We start from the raw sequence: 15,860 nt of genomic DNA, 5'->3' as shown, positions 1-15,860 counted from the left end.
TCTCCCATGTGGGTGCAGGGCCCAAGCACTTGGGCCATCCTCCACTGCACTCCCGGACCACAGCAGAGAGCTGGACTGGAAGAGGAGCAACTGGGACAGAATCCATCGCCCTAACTGGGACTAGAACCCAGGGTGCCAGCACCGCAAGGTGGAGGATCAGCCAAGTGAGCCAAGGCGCCGGCCTTTTTTTTTTTTTTTTTAGCCTAGTGGTTAAGATACTGGTTAATACACTAGAATCCTAGGCTAGCACCGTGAAGTAGCGAGTAAAGCCACCACCTGCAGTGCCGGCATCCCATGTGGGCCCCAGTTCCAGTCCTGGCTGCTCCACTTTCAATCCAGCTCCCTGCTAATGTGCCTGGGAAAGCAATGGAAGATGGCCCGAGTCCTTGGGCCCCTGCACCCCTGTGGGAGACCTGGAAGAAGCTCCTGGATCCTGGCTCTGGATTGGCCCAGCACCTTTGGCCATTGCAGCCATTTGGGGAGTGAACCAATGGATGGAAGATCTCATTTTGTCTGTCTGTCTGTCTGTCTGTCTGTCTCTCTCTCTAACTCTGCCCTTCAAATAAATAAATCTTAAAAAAAAAAAAAAAAGTAAGCAAGCAAGCAAGCAGGGGAAGATGATTAAGTATTTGGGCCCCTGTCACTCACATGCCAAATGTAACACCTGGCTTCAGCCTGGCCTAGCTTTGGGGAGTCAACCAGTAGATGGAAGATCTCTCTTTTTTCCCCTCTCTCACTCTGTCACTCTGCCTTTCAAAGAAATAAAATAAATCTTAAAAAAAAAAAAAAGTGCCATTTGGGCAGCCACATCCCATAACAGAGTACTTGGATTAGGGTTCCACTCCATTTCCAATCCATCTATCCATCTTCCTCTTTTTTTTTTTTTTTTTTTTTTTGGACAGGCAGAGTGGACAGTGAGAGAGAGAAAGGTCTTCCTTTGCTGTTGGTTCACCCTCCAATGGCCACCGCGGCCGGCGCACCACGCTGATCCGATGGCAGGAGCCAGGTACTTATCCTGGTCTCCCATGGGGTGCAGGGCCCAAGCACCTGGGCCATCCTCCACTGCACTCCCTGGTCACAGCAGAGAGCTGGCCTGGAAGAGGGGCAACCAGGACAGAATCCGGCACCCCGACCGGGACTAGAACCCGGTGTGCCAGCGCTGCAAGGCGGTGGATTAGCCTAGTGAGCCGCGGTGCCGGCCTCCATCTTCCTCCTAATGTGCACACTGGAAGCAGCAAATGATGGCTCAAGTGCTTTCGTCCCTGACATGAATGTAGAAGACCCAGGTGGAGTTCCTGGCTTCAGTCCAGCCCAGCCCTGGCTATTGCAGGCGCTTAGAGAATGAGCCAGTGGATAAAAGACCTCTCTCACTCCTTCTCTGTCTGTCTCTCTCAGTCTTTCTGCCTTTCAAATAAAGAAATGAGAGACTATCTTATTTTTAAAAAGAGAAGAATACTAAAGGGAGGAGCCAGCTCTGGGGCGCCAGCATCCCCTATGGGCACCAGTTCAAGTACCAGCTGCTCCACTTCTGATCCAGCTCTCTGCTGTGGCCTGGGAAAGCAGCAGAAGATGGCCCAAGTCCTTGGGTCCCTGCACCCACATGGGAGACCCGGAGGAACCTCCTGGCTCCTGGCTTCAGACTGGCACAGCTCCAGCTGATGCGGCTATCTAGGGAGTGAACTAGCAGATGGAAAACCTCTCTTTCTGTCTCTCCCTCTCACTGTGGCTCTCCCTCTCAAATAAATAAATAAAATCTTGAAAAAAAAAAATAAAGGGAATCTTCACGGTGAAATGAAAGGATACTAGGCAGTCATTCTAATCCACATGAAGAAATAAAGAGCACCAGTAAAGTTAACCATATACTTAAATACAAAGATATTTTCGTGTAATTTTGTCTATAACTGTTTTTCTCCTATCATATTTAAAAGGCAACTGTATAAAACAATCATTGTAGACCTATGTTAATAGGAATACACTGAAGAAATGTGATTCATATGATAAGAGCACAAAGGAGGATTTAGGAAAATAAAGCTGGACATCATTTGTATACTGTTAAAACTAAGCTGTTATTAACCCACAATAGAGTACTATAAATTAAGAATTTATTGCAATCTCAAAAGAATTAAAATAGCACACTAGAAATATTTATTTAACATAAATAGACAACAGTAATGGTGGAAGGGGGAAAAGGTATACAGAGAATAAATATCAAACGGCAGGTATAAATACTAGCTTATCAGTAATTAGACTAAGTGAAAATGGGGCCGGCGCTGTGGCATAGCAGGTAAAGCTGCTGCCTGCAGTGCTGACATCTCATATGGGCGCCAGCTCAAATCCCAGCTGCTCCACTTCCGTTCCAGATCTCTGCTATTGCCTGGGAAAGCAGAATATGGCCCAGGTGCTTGGGGCCCTGCACCCACGTGGGCGACCTGGAAGAAACTCCTGGCTCCTGGCTTCAGATTAGCCCAGCTCCAACCGTGCAGCCATCTGGGGAGTGAACCAGCAGATGGACAATCTCTCTCTATCTCTGCCTCTCTGTAACTCTGCCTTTCAAATAAATAAATAAATCTTAAAAAAAAAATCCACAACAGGCACATCCACAGAGACAGACCCTCATGATTGCCAGAGGTTGGTGCAGGCTAAATCATGAGCAGCTGGCAGTGAGCACGGGTTTCTTTTTGGGTGATGAGAACAGTCTGGGATTAGAGAGTGGTAACCGTTGTGTAACTTTGTGAATATATAAAAATCACTGAGCTATGCACTATTAAAAGGTGAGTTTTAGGATCTGTGAGTTATATCTCCATTCTAAAGATGTAAATTAAATAATGGGTGAAGCCAGGAGCTCAGAACTCCAACAGGGTCTCCCTTGTGAGTGGCAGGGGCCCCAGTCCTCGGGCCATCTTCCACTGTTTTCCCAGGTACATTGGTAGGGAGCTGGATTGGAAGTGGAGCAGCTGGGGCGCAAACGGGCACTCAGCCCCTATCACTGTATTCTTTTAAGTAGGAATTGTTTCAGGGGAGAGTAGATGGGAAAGAACCTGAGAGATTCTATGCCTCTCTCTCACTTTTGTTCTCTAGGGAAAAACCACTAGCATCCCGGAGGGTGCAGTGAAGACCTGGAAGATCCCAGGTGGGGAGCTCAGAAAGCCAAACACAGATTCCATAAGCAATATTGCAAGCCTACTCTCCTTATTAATTTGAACATTTTTAAGTTTTTAGTTGTGGTTAAAACACACATAACATAAAGCTTATCATTTTAACCACACAATAAGATTTTGACTGTCACCTCTGCATTTGATGTTTTCCCCCCAAATCTCCCCCAGGGGCCATCTCCTCGTGGTCAACCTCATGGTTTGAACACTACTTCCTCAAAGAGGCCTTCTTTTAACAACAGGAGTAAAAAGTTTCTCTCCCACCCCAGTCACTTTGTCTTCTTCCCCCACCCCCAAGCACTCTCCACTATTTGACAATTTGGGTCTGTGGGCTTATTGATTATTTCCTCCATCCCCTACAATAAATAGCCATTCTCCCAAAGCAGGGGCCTCCCTGGTCCACCTGCTCTTCTCCACAGCCTAGAACAGTGCTTAGCACACGGTGAGCCCTATTACGTCTTGTGAAAGCACTTATTGAGTAAAAAATACATATATTACACACACATACAAACACACATCTATAGTGTTAATTCCCTAGCAGTTTCATGTATCTCCCTTGCTTACTGCAACTCTGAGTAAAATGGGATCCTAGCCCTACTGTGGAAAAAGCGTTTGGTCCAAGGCCAGGGGGCCATTACATGGCAGCGGGTGGACCGCGCAGGAGGGCTGCTTTTCCCAAAGCATTCCACTCCAGTTCCAAGACTAGGGGCATTTTAAGTGACTCTGCCCTTAAGCCTATGAGGACCCTGAAAGGCAGTAGAAACGACCAGCACATGCTTTTTTAAGTAGCCATTTCCTGGGTTGAATGAACCCTTACCTCTCCCTCCCTTCCCTCCATCCCCCACCGCACATTGAGCTGCCACAGGGTGGGCACTCTACGTGCAAACAAGAGCACACAACTACTCACCCGTTTGGGACCCTGAGTACCCGCCTCGCCTCCGCCCCAACCCTTTATACAACTTGGCCGAGGTATAACCTTGTCTCGTTTTAAAAATGTGCTCCTTTGACACATCTCATACCCCACTGTTTGCATCTCCACCACGACATGCACCTGTCAAGGCTCCCTCTCCTCCCGTTTCCTTTCTTTGCCGTCCCCCGGCCCCCCGACACACACACACACACACACACACAGCCCGGATTCCACAGCCGAACACGTGTGGCCTGTGTGTACAGAACTCGCTCAGCCGCCCTCGCCAGCCCGGCCCACAGCAAGCCCCGCCCCTCGGCCCCTCTCCAACTCAGCCCCCACAGATCTCGCCCTTCCCCACCTCCACCCCCCACTTCTCGCGAGAGGTGAGCGCGTCTGGCCGGACGGGAGGAAAGTATCTGCTCCGCTGAGGGGGGAAAGAAGGAGCTGGAGACAGATTGTGGGACCGAGCGCGGGCGGGCGGGAGGCGTCGGAGCTACCAGCGGGTGAGTCCTGTTCACGTTAGCTAGTCCATGATCTGACGGGAGTCTCCCCTTCAACTCTGGCCAGTCACGGCGTCCCGGGCCGGGGTCTCCCCTCCCAGTCTGTGTTGGACGGGGGCGCTGAGGCGGTGGCCGGGCCCTGTCTGAGGAAGAGGGTGGGGCGTAGACTAAGCGCGGCCAATAAGAGAAAGGGCAGCCACGATTGGCGGCGGTGAGCGCTAATGGGAGGTCGAGTTTACCTCGCGGAGTGACGCCCCTCTTCGCTCCCTCCTCCCGCCTCCTTCCTTTGGGGGGGAAGGCGGGGCCAGAGGCCTGAAGTGTGGGGAGAACTTGGGGTAAGTAGCCCCGGGGGGCACAGGGCGTGGCATGCAGGGGGCACTTGAATCCTGTGGGAAAGGTGTTCCAGCGGAGCCTAATGGAAGGGTCCTGGAAATGGGAGGAAGAGGAAGGGCAGCGAACCAGACCCAAGGGCTTCCCCAAGAGTGGGGTTAGAGGCTTTGGCGTTGGAAAAGGCAGAAGTAATAGCCAGGAAGTAGGAATAAGTAGGTGAGAACCAGGATCCTGATCAGGTGGAGACAGGCGCTGGATCTGACTGGAGAGATCGGGGTTAGTGATTGCAAACGAGGGTCGTAGCGTTTCTGTCGAGTTCATCAGAAGAGTGTCGGGGATGCGACGTGGGCAAGAAAGTAGGGGTTTGGAGAAAATGAAGTGAATGAGTTGAAGAAGGGGTGTGGGTGGGCTGAGCTGGCCAGGAGGCACGGCGGTGGGCAGGCTCTGAGAGCTGAGAGGAGTTGGGGGCGGTGTTTGGCTACAGCCAGGTGTCCCGGGCAGGCCGGGACCCGGGGATCTGGCCCCCCGACGGGTGCCCCGCCTGCAGGAACGCGGGCACAGCGGGAGAGGAGAGAAACGGGGCGCTTGCACCCCTCCTCCTCCTCTCCCCGCTTCCAGACTCACAAGGGGACGTGGGCTCGGGACTCAGTCCCGGGGGGGGCCTCCACGCCGCTCGGGGTTGCTTGTTGTGTTCTCGGGCTGCAGTGTTTACTCCCCGGCGCACCTCCTACCCAGACTCCCGCCTCGCTCCTTTCCTAACTTCAGCCGTTGGTTTCCCGTGAGCAGAGCTTGGTTTAGCCCTGTCACCTTACGCCTGGGTTCGTAGCTGGTGTGCAGAGTTTTCCCCGCAAGTTCTTTCAATTCCCACGCTTACATTTTTTGCAGTAGTGCAATGCCTGTAGAAGCATCAGTCCTTACAGACATTGGAAGCACAAAGACACTAAAATTAAGTTTGTTTTGTTAAAAGTATCTTCTTCATGCGTTCTTGAAGAGTTGTTAAATGGATGGCTGCAGTCCGTTTATCTGTATTTTTTTAACGGTGTAAATAAAATAGACGCGTGTTTCAGGAAAGTGGAAATTTCTCAGTTTCTTCCTTTGTGTTTAGACTCAGAAACTGAAGATATGTCATAATATGTTAGGGTGAGGGTTTGGGAAATCAAACACAATTTGTACTTAAACATGGAGAGTGCAAGGTAAGTGGAGGCTGTTGCGAAATGTACCGTGTTTGTAAGAAAAGAAGCTAAAGAAGAGTTTGGCAGCTGTGCTAAGTAGTCTTACCAGTTTGTTCTTAATTCTGTACAGAAAAAGGAAAGGCCTTTGCCCTTTGTGTATCGTTTAATAATGCACTAGACTAATAGCAGCCGATTAATTGTTTTTGCTGTGGCATAGATTTTTCTTTTGCATTCCTTCTCTACTTTTACTTCTGAGAAGTAAAATAATATCTGAAATAGCAGTAAAGGTATTATATGAAGAGAGACCAGATGATGTAGTTTTGTAATAACTTTCGATTTTCAGCAGCCAATTGAAGCTTTTGCTCCTGGTAGGAAGTTGCCCCTACAGCACATTGAGACCAATTAATTCCTGACCCCTTAGCTACTGAGTTGGGCTAGTATTTTACATTAAGAGCTTTGCTATTGAACATTCAGAACATTTTCACCATTTGCCTGACACATTAAAAAAAAAAAAATCCAATGAGAGAGCAAAGTCCCTTGCTTTTGGTCTTCCAGAGACTTTCTGATGGCTTTGACTTGGGCACTGTTAAGTGTATTAAGTACGAGATTTTGTTTTTCTCACTAATGTTGCCGTCAGGTAGAAAGCTAGAGAGAGCTGCTCATTTTTCAACTTGTGGATCGAAGTTTACGCTCTGCGATAGTGTCAGTGTTGTTAAACACCTCTGGTTTTCCTGACTTTAACACATCAACGCCTACCATTTCCATGTCTCACTCTCTTTCCTCGCTTCTAACCCAAAATGAAAATTATTTTTTCAACCAACTCTTAACGCTACTACTTTGCCTCAATGTGCAGTCCACGACTCTGGTCAACCACAGCTGCTCTGAAATCCTCGCAAGTTGTTGCTTTCTGCGGGTCAAGACTGAGCTTCCCCCAGGCTGCAGTGGGAGGGAGTCGTGTTCCACGGCGGCGGGCATCCCTGTCCGATATGGAGGAGCCGCCTCCTTCAAGGAAGTCTTAGGTGGGGCAAATGGCTCTGCCATGCAAATGACGGAGAGCGCTCTCCTTGCACTGTTGGGCAGGCTGGCCTGTAGCTGCCCATGTCTCTTGACAAAGGTACTGCAGATGCAGATGTTGTTTCTTTGAGGGAAAATCAAATGCAGCATTCATTAAAAAAGAAAAAAAATGTTAATTTTGTTGTTGTTGGTTTCTCTGAAAATGGGTCTATGACTTTGGAGTTCATGAAAAGTCTTCTGTCTCTTTAAAAACATGTCATAGAAAACAATTGTAAGATTCTCTGATGTGCACTCATTTTTAAATGTTCTCTTCCGAGGCTGGTGTTGTGGCATACCAGGTTAAGCCGCTGCCTGTGACACTGGCATCCCATATGGGTGCCAGTTTGAGTCCTGGCTGCTCTACTTCTGGTTCCAGTCCCTGCTAATGCCTGGGAAAGCAGCACAAGATGGCCTAGGTCCCTTGGCCCCTGCACCCACCTGGGGGACCTGGAAGAAGCTCCTAGTTCCTGGCTCTGGCCTAATTTGCCCTGGTCATTGCCACCAGCTGTGGAGTAAATAAATGGATGGAAGATTCCCTCTCTCTGTTTTTCCCTCTCTCTGTAACTCTTTTAAATAAATAAATAAACCTTAAAAAATAAAAATAAATGTTGCCCTTTGCCAAGAGGCTTCTTTGGGATCACATATATTCAGGGTATATGAAAACATCATATTTAGAACTCCAGATTGATGACCTTTTTTTTTTTTTTTTAAAAAAAAAAAAGATTTATTTATTTATTTGAAAGGCAAAGTTACAGAGAGGCAGAGGGAGAGAGAGAGAGAGAGAAAGAAAGATCTTCCACCCACTGGTTCACGCCCCAAATGGCCAAAATGACTGGAACTGAGCCAATCTGAAGCTAGGAGCCAGGAATTTATTCAGGTCTCCCACATGGGTGCAGAGGCCCAAGCACTTGGGCCATCTTCTGCTGCTTTCCTAGGTTCATTAGTAGGGAGCTGGATGGGAACTGGAGCAGCCAGGGCTCAAACCGGTGCTCATATGGGATGCCGGCACTGCAGGTGGAGGCTTTACCTGCTACACCACAGAGCCAGTCCTGATCATTGGGCTTTTAACTTCTGAATGCTCTAAGGAAAGGTCCCCATTCGCAGATACCATGTTTCATTGTTAGAGCGCTACATTTTTATTTATTTAATTTTTAAAAATTTTTATTTATTTGACAGATAGAGTTAGACAGTGAGAGACAGAGAGAAAGGTCTTCCTTCCATTGGTTCACCCCCCAAATGGCTGCTAGGGCCAGAGCTATGCTGGTCAGAAGCCAGGAGCCAGGTGCTTCCTCCTGTTCTCCCACATGGGTGCAGGCACCCAAGCACTTGGGCCATCCTCCACTGCCTTCCCAGGCCACAACAGAGAGCTGGACTGGAAGAGGAGCAGCCGGGACTAGAACCGGCGCCCATATGGGATGCCGGCACCCCAGGTGGAAGATTAACCAAGTGAGCCACGGCACCAGCCCGATTTATTTTTAAATACTTTTCTTTGTTTTATTTGAAAGTCAGAGTTCCACAGAGAGAGAGAGTGATCTTCCATCCACTGGTTCACCTCCCAGATATCCTCAGTGGCCAGCCCTGGGCCAGGCCAAAGCCAGGAGCTTCATATGGGTCTCACATGTGGGTGGCAAACACTTAGGCCATCTTTCGCTGCTTTTCTCAGACCATTAGCAAGGAGCTGGATTTGAAGTGGAGCAACCAGGATATAAACATCCCATATGGGATGCCGGCATCACAGGTGGCAGCTTTCTTGCTGCGCCACAATGCTGCGGCCCCTACATTTTTATTCTTAAATGTTTATTTTGAAAGGCAGAGTGACAGAGAGAGAGAGGGAGCTCCACCTACTCTTTTACTTCCCAAATGCCCACGATAGCTGGAACCTGGCCAGTCAAAGCCATGAGTCCAGAATTCAATCCACATCTCTCATGTGGGTAACAGGGGCCCAAACACTTGAGCCATCATCTGCTGCTTCCCAGTATGCATTAGCCAGAAGCTGGATCAGAAGTGGAGTAGCTGGGCCTTGAACCAGGCACTCTGATATGGGATCTGGGCATTCCAAACAACAGCTATACCCCAGTATCATAACTTCCATCCCAGGGGGGCTCTACTTTTAGAACATTCTTTACATTGTGCAGAAGCTCTTTAGTTCTGTCATCTAAAGCCACAGTAAATAAACCCGATTCCTTGTCTACACGCAGACTTCGCATGTTTGATGATATATATGCCCCATTAAACCACTAAGTCCTGGGGTCAGTGTCTGGCCACAGTAGGTGAAACCACTGCTTGCAGTGCCAGCTTCCCATTTTAGAGTGCCGGTTCAAGGCCCGGCTACTCTACTTCCAATCCAAATTCTTGCTAATGTGCCTGGGAGGGCAGCAGGATATGGCACAAATGTTTGGGCCCCTGACACCCATGTGGGAGACTAGGATGGAATTCTTGGTTCCTGGCTGTTGTCTGGTATTTTGAAGTATGTTGGGAACATTTGGAGTATGAACCAGTGAATGAAAGATCTGTCACTCTGCCTTTCAAACTAATACATTTTTAAAAATCAGTCCAAGGTTTTAAATTCTGTGAATATTTCTATGACATAGTATTTATTTCAAAGTTACCCTAAATGGTATATTTATTGCTCAGTTTAAGTCTTTTTTTTTTTTTTTTTTTTTTTTTTTTTGACAGGCAGAGTGGACAGTGAGAGAGAGAGACAGAGACAGAAAGAAAGGTCTTCCTTTTGCCGTTGGTTCATCCTCCAATGGCCGCCGCGGCCAGCGCACTGCGGCCGGCGCACTGCGCTGATCCGATGGCAGGAGCCAGGAGCCAGGTGCTTTTCCTGGTCTCCCATGGGGTGCAGGGCCCAAGCACCTGGGCCATCCTCCACTGCACTCCCTGGCCACAGCGGAGAGCTGGCCTGGAAGAGGGGCAACCGGGACAGAATCCGGCTCCCCAACCGGGACTAGAATCCGGTGTGCCGGCGCCGCTAGGCGGAGGATTAGCCTAGTGAGCCGTGGCGCCGGCCCCAGTTTAAGTCTTTATAGGTGTCCTGTATATAGGATGCTGGAATAGTAGGGTTAATGCTTTCTGGTTAAATATCCTAAGTTCTTTTAGTTCTTTTTTAGATAACATTTTTTGAGCTTTATTTTATTTATTTGTGTGGGGAGCAATCCGGACTAGACTAAGTTACTCGAATTAGGACTTATTCTATGCATCTGCTCTCCCACAATATGGCGCTGGGAGAGAAGTAAACAGCTTCCGCACAGCTGCCTCCAGTTCAACCAATTAACTGTAGGACTTGCTCCTGATTGGAGAGCAGCGTACTCAGCCGAGTTGGGATTGGCGGAGGAGGACTATAAAGGAGGAGAGAGACGGCATGCACCAGGAACATCTATGGGGAACATCTAAGGGAACCCGTGCAGCCCCCAGAGAGCCGGCCGGCGGTGTGCCGCTCCCCTGCGGAAGTGGGGAATGCGGCCAGGGGGAACTGCCCTTCCACGGAGGTGGAAGGGATAGTAGCCAACCCGGGAAGAACCAGCAGCAAACCCGGGGAGGGCCGAGCAGATGAAAGAACAGCGCAGGGTCCTGTGTCGTTCCTCCACGAAGAGGGGGAGCGACATAATGGTGCCGTGACTCGGATAGGAAACCTGACTCGGATAGGAAACTTAGGAGGGAAGAAGTGACTCGGATAGGAAACCTGACTCGGATAGGAAACTTAGGAGGGAAGAAACGGGAAGAACTGGGAAATTACCGGAGAGAGAGATTAGCAAACAGCCTAGGGAAAAGCCGGACGAAAAAGGAGCCGGAAGAAGCTATTGAAAGCCTAGGCATAGACTCGGATACGGACTACGGGGGGAAGCTGGGAGAAATCTCTAAGGTCGAAAGCGAAAGTGAAAGCTAGAACAAACAGACTCGGACGCGGACTGTGGGGAGAGGCCAGGAGAAATGAGGGAGGAATATCGTTGGAGGAAAGTTTGGGGAAACATACCGGGTAGAGAAAAATGTTAGGGAAATTGAAGCCGCGGGGGGCAGGCCGAGGCGGAAACGAAAGCCACTTTGGGGTTCTCAAGTTAGCCCGGGAATAGGGGGCGAAAAGCTGAAACCAGAAGCTGAGACGTAAGCCAGATTGGGATCCGTCTGATTAGCCCGGGGAGCAAAGGACGGGAAGCCAGATCGTGGGGCGGAGACGTACGCTGGGTTGAATTCGCCAGGCTAGCCCGGGGAACTTAGATTGAATCCTAGTGGCGGAGACGCAAGCTACGCTGTGTTACTCGCGGAAGCCGCCGCGTGCAGAGAGAGCACGGGGCGTGAATAGATAGGGAACGCTGGCGTAGGCCGTGGTTCAGACGCGAAAGGGTTAAGCGTGGAGACCGCGGAGCGCGCAAAGCCGAGCCGCGCAAAGCCGGGAAGCTGCGCAGATGAGAGAGGCGCGCGGGCTGAAGCGGCGCAGAGCCGGGAACCCGCCGGCGGGGCGAGGTGCCGGGAAGCCGCGGGGATAAGAGAAAACAGAAGTTTAGAAATGGAATGAGAGCGGGAAGCTGCGGGGATAAGAGAAACAGAAGTTTGGAAGTGGAGTGAGAGAAATGGGAATGTTGGCAGATAGAAGTAAAATGGGAGAGATAGGAATGCCCGGAGATAGAGAAATAGAGAAAAATAAGGCCTCCCCTCAACATGCCAATTAGAAGGCTTGGATTCGGTCTGCCTAATCAAGTGAGGCGATGAGCACCTGCGGGCAGCTAGCAGCTTATGAGCTGCAGGTCACCGAAGACAGGCACGAATTAACATCAGTAAAGCTTCCCCACAATGCAACAATGAGAAGGCTTGGATTCGGTTTGCCTGATAGGTCTTGTAAGTCCCCTGCAGGCAGAGCAGAGCATGCGCTGCAGGGCACCGAACACAGGCACGCATCAGCGCCTAAAAACCTCCTCACAACATGGCGAAGAGAGGACCCGGATTCGGTTTGCCTGATAGGACTTGTAAGAGCCTGTGGCAACTCTAGCAAGTAGAGCAGAGTGTGTGCCGTGGGACACCGAAGACAGGCGCGTATCAACGCTAAAAAATAAAAAGAAAGGGGGATCTGTGGGGAGCAATCCGGACTAGACTAAGTTACTCGAATTAGGACTTATTCTATGCATCTGCTCTCCCACAATATGGCGCTGGGAGAGAAGTAAACAGCTTCCGCACAGCTGCCTCCAGTTCAACCAATTAACTGTAGGACTTGCTCCTGATTGGAGAGCAGCGTACTCAGCCGAGTTGGGATTGGCGGAGGAGGACTATAAAGGAGGAGAGAGACGGCATGCACCAGGAACATCTATGGGGAACATCTAAGGGAACCCGTGCAGCCCCCAGAGAGCCGGCCGGCGGTGTGCCGCTCCCCTGCGGAAGTGGGGAATGCGGCCAGGGGGAACTGCCCTTCCACGGAGGTGGAAGGGATAGTAGCCAACCCGGGAAGAACCAGCAGCAAACCCGGGGAGGGCCGAGCAGATGAAAGAACAGCGCAGGGTCCTGTGTCGTTCCTCCACGAAGAGGGGGAGCGACAATTTGAAATACAGAGTTATAGAGAGATGTAGAGCCAGAAAGAGAGGTCTTCCATCCTCTGGTTCACTCCCCAAGTGACTACAACGGCCAGAGCTGAGCTGATCTGAAGCCAGGAGCCAGAAGCCTCTTCTGGGTCTCCCACATGGTGCAGGGGCCCAAGGACTTGAGCCATCTTCCACTGCTTTTTCAGGCCATAGCAGAGAGCTGGATCCAAAGTGGAGCAGCCGGGACTAGAACCAACACCCATATGGGATGCTGGTGCTGCAGGCCAGGGCTTTAACCCACTGCGCCACAGCGCCAGCCCCATAGATAACTTTTTTTATTGTGTAAACATTATATATTTAGTGTTAAAACTTTAAATAAAGTTCAGGTTTTTCATCAACTTAGTTGCTTGAGTTTTAGAATTCCTTATTTAGAGCTGAATATAACATATCAAATGTAATCTGATCAGTACAAAGTATAGGGGTTGGGATGAGCACAGATTCTTTTGTACTATACCCTATACCTCTGTTCTTTTTGTTGTCGTTGTTAAGATTTATTTACGTTGTTTGAAAGGCAGAGTGACCAAGAGAGAGGGAGACAGAGATTCATTCCCTGAATGCTTCCAACAGCCAGTATTGGGCCAGGCCAAAGCCAGGAGCCTGGAACTTTATCAATCTCCTATGTGGGTGGCAGAGGCCCAGGCTGTTTGGCCATCATCTGCTACCTCCCAGGCACATTATTAGGGAGTGCAATCAGAAGCACCAAGTAGCCAAGGCTCAAACCAGGCACTGCAGTATGGGATTTGGGTATCCCAAGCTGTGACTTAACCTGCTGTGCCACAATACTTGCTCCTGTACCTTTGTTTTTAAAGCCCAAGATCACGTTAATTTGTACAGTTGATTTTTTTTTTTTTTTTTTTGACAGGCAGAGTGGACAGTGAGAGAGAGAGACAGAGAGAAAGGTCTTCCTTTTTGCTGTTGGTTCACCCTCCAATGGCCACCGCGGCTGGCGCACTGCAGCCGGCACACCGCACTGATCCGATGGCAGGAGCCAGGTACTTATCCTGGTCTCCCATGGGGTGCAGGGCCCAAGCACTTGGGCCATCCTCCACTGCACTCCCTGGCCATAGCAGAGAGTTGGCCTGGAAGAGGGTGTACATAATTGAGAATTTTATGCTTATTTCTGTAACTATCATTCTGTTACTTTGGGTTTGTTATTTTAGCTTGTTAACGTTATTTAGCCTTTTGACCATTCTCAGTATCTTCGTTTTATTGATAAATTTGATAAACATGGTGCCTGTGTTTCCATTTTAGGTCACTGGTAAAAATGTATTCAGGGTTTAAGGCTGGAACAATGTTATACAACATTAGTAGATTATTATTATTATGGTAACATTAATCTTTATCTTTCGGATAAAATTCAGTTATCAATCACATCTTATGTTTTATATCCTCGAATCTTTATTTTCTACAAAGTTTCTAGAGGTGTCCTGTTATAAATCCAAATATATTCTATCTCTGACATTCCTCAACTCCTAGTGTAGAAACTCTATCAAAAAAGAAATAGGGCTGGCACTGTGACATAGCAGGTTAAGCTGCCGCCTGTGACACCAGCATCTCAGATGGGTACCGGTTCAAGTCCCAGTTGTTCCACTTCAGATTCAGCTCCCTGTTAACAAGCCTGGGAAGGCAGTAGAAGATGGCCCAATTACATGGGCTCCTGCACTCATGTGGGAGACTCAGTTGAAGCTCCTGGCTCCTGGATTAGACATGGCCCAACCCTGGCCATTGCAGCCGCATAGGGAGTGAAACAACAGATGGAAGATCTGTCTGCCTCTCCCTCTTTCTGTGTGACTCTGCCTTTCAAATAAATAAATAAATAAATCTAAAAAAAAAAAAAGAAAGAAAGAAAAGAAAAGAAATTGGGGGCAGGCTTTTGGCCTGTTGGTTAATTAAGACACTGGTTTGTTAAGATGCCCACATTCCATCTTGGTGCCTTGGTTTGATACCTGACTCCAGCTCCTGCTAATGCAAGTGATGGGGTTCAACCAGGCACATGGAAACCTGAGTTGAGTTGCAGGCTCTCTGCTTCCACCAGGCCTAGTCAGCAACAGCAGGCATTTGGAGAAGTGAATAGTGGATGGGAGTTCTTTCTTTGCCTCTCTGCCTCTCAAACAAAAACAAAAGCAAAAACAAAGAGCAGGATCTAAGACCCCAGTCCAAACCTACTGAATCAACTTGCATTTAAATAAAAACAAAATAAAGAAATGAAGTTAGGTATTAGTTGCTTTTTAGCTATCCTGTATTACTTCTTATCACTTCAGAACTTGCCAGTATCCATAAACAAATTTCTAAATTCATTTCAGAATCTTCCTGATAAATAATAGATGTTTTACAGTGTGGAATTCTTCCTTCCTTGCCTCACATTAAAAAGAAGTGGGGTGGGGCAGCGCTGTGGCATAGAAGGTTAAGGCACTAATTCAAGTCCCAGCTGCTCCACTTCTGATCCAGCTCCCTGCTAATGTGTCTGGGAAAGCAGTGGAGGATGGCCCAAGTGCTTGGGTCCCTGCACTCACACTCACATGGGAGACCCGGAAGAAGCTCCTGTTTCCTGGCTTCAGCATGGCCTAGCTCCGACCATTGTAGCCATTTGGGGAGTGAACCAGTGGACAGAAGATTCTCTCTCTCTCTCTCTCTCTCTCTCTTCCCCACCCCACTTCCCTCCCTCCCTCTCTTCTCTCTGTATCTCTCCCTTTCAAATGAATGAATCTTTAAAAAAATTAAAAATAAGGAAACCAATCATTTAAAAATTTCATTTGAAAGAGTGACAGAGCGAGAGGGAGAGAAAGAGATCTTCCATCTGCTGGTTCATTCCCCAGGTGCGACAATGGCTGGGGCTGGGCTGGGCCGGGCCAAGGCCAGGAGCCCAGAACTCCTTCCAGGTCTCAGGAGTGGCATGGCAGGGCCATCCTCTGCTGCCCTCCCCGGTACACTAGCAGGGAGCTTGATTGGAAGCTGAGCTGTTGGGATCCAAACTGGTACTTCAACAGGAGATGCTGGCTTCATAAACAGCTACTCAATCAGCTGTGCCCCAGTGCTGGCCCCCTCACATTTTTTAGTTAGGGTTTTTTTCCCCGTTCCTAAGATTCCTGGTTTTTTGGTTTTGTTTTTTTTTTTTCGTTTTTTTCTATCTTTCTTTAAAATAATGATAGAACAATTGTATATCTTGTATTTTT

The 15,860-nt window shown here is 48.8% G+C and overlaps 1 protein-coding gene and 1 long non-coding RNA gene across 3 annotated transcripts in view; one reads left to right on the top strand and one right to left on the bottom strand.

Moving 5' to 3' along the window:
• The window catches only part of LOC108176647 (uncharacterized), a 33,798-nt gene extending 29,091 nt beyond the window's left edge, over window positions 1-4,707 (bottom strand). Inside the window, exon 1 of the long non-coding RNA XR_001793334.3 lies at window positions 4,560-4,707. This is a non-coding gene — a long non-coding RNA (uncharacterized lncRNA). The remainder of the gene's footprint in view (window positions 1-4,559) is intronic.
• The window catches only part of LOC100351569 (cyclic AMP-dependent transcription factor ATF-7), a 107,057-nt gene continuing 95,594 nt past the window's right edge, over window positions 4,398-15,860 (top strand). Inside the window, exon 1 of one of the 2 annotated variants that reach the window (XM_008256540.4) lies at window positions 4,398-4,565. The gene's annotated coding sequence lies outside the window, so the exon portion shown is untranslated. Of the gene's footprint in view, window positions 4,566-4,685; window positions 4,898-15,860 lie in introns of those variants that run through there. The other variant, XM_008256541.4, reaches the window with a different exon arrangement.

This window comes from Oryctolagus cuniculus, chromosome 11 (assembly GCF_964237555.1).
Source record: "Oryctolagus cuniculus chromosome 11, mOryCun1.1, whole genome shotgun sequence".
Taxonomy (NCBI): domain Eukaryota; kingdom Metazoa; phylum Chordata; class Mammalia; order Lagomorpha; family Leporidae; genus Oryctolagus; species Oryctolagus cuniculus.
The sequence above is the reverse complement of the archived record's forward strand: the minus strand, read 5'-3'. Positions and strand labels throughout refer to the sequence as shown.